The sequence below is a fragment of the Myotis brandtii genome, unplaced genomic scaffold (assembly GCF_000412655.1).
Source record: "Myotis brandtii unplaced genomic scaffold, ASM41265v1 scaffold215, whole genome shotgun sequence".
NCBI lineage: Eukaryota > Metazoa > Chordata > Mammalia > Chiroptera > Vespertilionidae > Myotis > Myotis brandtii.
In genome coordinates, this window is record NW_005358043.1 from 4493210 (window position 1) to 4497167 (window position 3958).

Sequence of the window (3958 nt, forward strand, 5' to 3'; positions counted from 1 at the left end):
TCGAGAGAGAGAGAGAGAGAGAGAGAGAGAGAGAGAGATTAAGTTTGCCTCAAAGTCTAAGATTCTGGGATTTGATCAGTAAAGATAGTAGTAAAACCCAGCGTGGCTCAGTGGTTGAGCATCAACCTATGAACCAGGAGGTCATGATTCGATTCCTGGTCAGGGCATATGCCTGGGTTGTGGGCTCAACCCCCAGTGTGGGTCATGCAGGAGGCTGCCGATCAGTGATTTTTCTCTCCTCGTTGATGTTTCTATCTCTCTCTCCCTCTCCCTTCCTCTCTGAAACCAATAACGATATTAAAAAAAAAAAGATAGTAGTAAACACCTAAGAATATGGATGGCCTGAGGGGGATTGGGGAAATCATGCAAAAAAAAGCTTCATTTTGTCATAGACCAAAGAGGTTTTTTTGTTTCGTTTGTTTTTTAAAAAAAAGCTTTATTAAGAGGCTGAAGAATCTGCAAAAGTGAGCTAGGAAGTGAAACTGGAGATAACTCAGATTAAGACCCTTAGTCAAATTAATTCAAGTAATTAGGTGCCATGTATCTGTGACTTACCTAATGAGTATAAGAGCTCTGACTGGGAAGCAGCATAATCTTTAAGCAGGGAAACATAAACAGTTAAATAATAGTTGTCCCTTGGAGTTATTTGTTCAAACAAAGCAAAGATTTCCACAACCTCTCTTTTGGTTTGATTTTCTAGGCCAACAAAATAGACAGACCTTCATAGATCTTTATTGGTGGGGAATCTTCATCTTCTGTGTATTTGATATTGAGAAACAGTTAGAAGTAATTGGAGCCAAGACTGGGAATAGGTGAGTGACCAGGCTGGGAAGTGTTAAAGAAAACCAGAGCCAGACAGAAGTTAAGTGGAGAAAATAAATTTTATTCAGGAACTATTATTGTAATAGGGAAAGAGAGATCTCAGTATAGAACTGGGCTCAATTCCAAATACAAGTGGGAATTTATAGCTAAGAAGCAGGGTGGGGGCCAGGGAGTGGAAAATGACGAAGGGGAAACATCAGGCGTAAGGAGGGTTCTGGCTAAAATGACTTAACAGGATCTTGCTGAAAGCAGACAGGGTGATCAGATACCAAGGGTAGGAGATGAGGAGTTTAATCAGATAACCCAGGGTGATCAGATATTGAGAATGGGGACTCTTGCTAAACTGACTTAGCAGGAATTCTGCTAAAATTAGGCAATGCAAAGATGGACATGGAAGTCCAAAGGTTGAGGCCTAGCTGAGAAGAAGATTCAGAGGAGTCTAACTGAAGTTTGTTCAAGGAGGGTTTGACAGTTGCTTTTTAAGAATCAAAACTACTTAACAGAGGCACAGTTTGAATTGCAACCTTGAGCTGGAATTCCCTCTTTTTGCAATGCTGAGGCCTATCAAGTGAGTTGACCTCAGGAATGAGTTCTGGATGAACAATGCTATTGATGTCAAAGAAATAAGTCAACTTTGTCATTGGTTGTGATTCTGATGCATCAGCTTTATGGATCCTCCCAGGGTTTGGAGCACTGCAGATGCTGACACATCGTCCAGGTCATATTGGAAAACACATGGTTCACCGCCACTTACTCTATCCCTCAAGAATGTACCCTTTGCTCAGCTTTCCTTAAGAGATAAGGACAAAGGAGGCATACATCTTTTCTGTTCTGTCTTTCACTCAAAAATGTGTGGTGCAATTGTATGTTCAAGTTTTCTCTAAGGAAGAGTCTATTTCTTTATCTAAATTTAACTCTTCAACTTTCCTTCTCCCTATCAGTCACCTGGGTGAATTAGCCAAATTGCTGACTGCTTAAACATTTGTATTGATCCCATCGCCTACTGCTTACTCACCAATAATGCCTTTTGTTTTTGTTTAAAATGATTGTTCTGGAATGAACTCCATCTTTTTTTTCCAAATGTGTCATTTGCAGATTAACTTTATTGAGGATATAGCAACCCTTTGCACTCAATGATTCTCATATATAGTTTATGCAGAAATAAAATGTATTTCTTAATCGCCATTTCTTAGTACTGTTAAAAAACAAAATTCAACTATAAATTTTCAAGTTCTTATTGGCTTTATTCAGTGATTCATGAATTAAGCAGCATCCAATCTAGCCAGACAGAATGCCCTCTGAGGACTGTACCAAATGAGACTTATAGGGAGAGGGAGCAGGAACAAGGAAGTTATAGCAGGTGAAACAGTGGTTTGTTGCAAGGTCACTTATAGGGGTGGGGAACCTTTTTTTCTGCCAAGGGCCATTTGGATATTTATAACATCATTCGAGGGCCATTCAAAATTATCAACTTGCTCTTCCTCGGTGCTGCCCTCGGATGTGGCAGCCATCTCCTACTCGGCACCATGGCTGCCCTCAGACCCCTCATGAAACCCGATTGTCAAAAAGAGGACCAAGAAGTTCATCCGGCACCAGTCAGACCGATATGTCAAAATTAAGCAGAACTGGCGGAAATCCAGAGGGATTGACTATAGGGTGTGGAGAAGATTCAAGGGCCAGATCTTGATGCCCAACATTGGTTATGGGAGCAACAAGAAAACAAAGCACATGCTGCCCAGTGCCTTTTGGAAGTTTCTGGTCCATAACGTCAAGGAGCTTGCAGTGCTGCGGCTGTGCAACAAGTCTTACTGTGCCGAGATTGCTCACAACGTCTCCTCAAAGAACCGCAAAGCCATTGTGGAAAGAGCAGCCCAGCTGGCCATCAGAGTCACCAATCCTCATGCCAGGTTACGCAGCGAAGAAAATGAATAGACAGATTGCGTACACATTGTATTTGTGATAACAAAATCGTAAAAGTCTGCCAAAAAAAAATTATCAACTTAAAATTAGCCTGCTATAGTTGGTCAAACATTTCATTAACTCACCCCTAATGCCTAGGCAGGGCCAGACCAAATGCTTTTGAGGCCTTATATGGCCCTCGGGGCTGGAGGTTCCCCACCCCTGCTTCAGGGGATAACAGGGGTGTATCAATCAGATGACCTAACTAGGGCTGGTCAGGCAATTCCTGATTGACTGGTTTAAGATTCCAATTCCGGAAGAGCCAAAACTGTAATTAAATCTTGATTTGGTGATGTGGGACTTAGCCTAAGCAGCTAGCTCCACTTGGGGCCTGGTGTCTTGTTTTTAACAATACTGATTTGACCAACTTTGAGGGGAGTGGACAACAGAGCCAGCTTTCATTGAATTATTACTAAAGGCCAGGAAAAAATGTTTATCTCCTATAAGTTTCACAAAAACCTATGGAGTCGATATTATTCCCATTGGGCAGAAAAGAAAACTGAGACTTTGAGAGATTAAGTACTTGCCCAGAGTCACCCAGCTCGTTAGTGGTTGGGCCATGATTCTAACTCAGGACTTCCAGGTTCTAAATCTTAGGGAAGACAGTCCAGATGTTTTATAAACCGATAGTCCAGTTGTCAGCATACTATATTGTTATAAAAATGGTTTGTCTTGTTGTGTAAGGAAGTTGACTCCTTCTGGCTTCCACACACAGAGCGTTCCCTAAAATGGAATTGACTTGTAATTCTAAAGGCAGGCACACAGTCATATGTTAGTCTTGCCTTTCTTCTAATCATTACAACGTTTGTTACAAGACTGTTTTTTTCATGCTCTTAATAATTTATGGTTAACACTTTTTTGGAACCTCCCTAATGCATTCGCAATTGCCTGAAAAAAATAACAACCCCCAAATGTCATGGACCACAATAGGGTGAGATATTCTGAAAAAGGTCAGGAAAATACAGAGGAAAATAGTGTGGTTATTTCCTGCACGAGTGTCTCATGCATCTGTTGGGACACTGATTTCATGCAGACACTGCCTCAACCCTAATAGCACTGAAAGTGTGTGTGTGTGTGTGTGTGGTTGGCTTTGCTTTTATATCTTTTCCCACTGTTCTTACCCTGACAACACATGAAGGATGGATATAAGCCAGCCAGAAAGAGTATTTTCACGAGG

General features: G+C 41.3%; 1 pseudogene; it reads left to right on the forward strand.

Annotated features, from left to right (window-relative positions):
- The first annotated feature begins 2348 nt into the window (after nucleotides 1-2348).
- Nucleotides 2349-2754, forward strand: LOC102250316 (annotated as a pseudogene).
- The last annotated feature ends 1204 nt before the right edge of the window (nucleotides 2755-3958 follow it).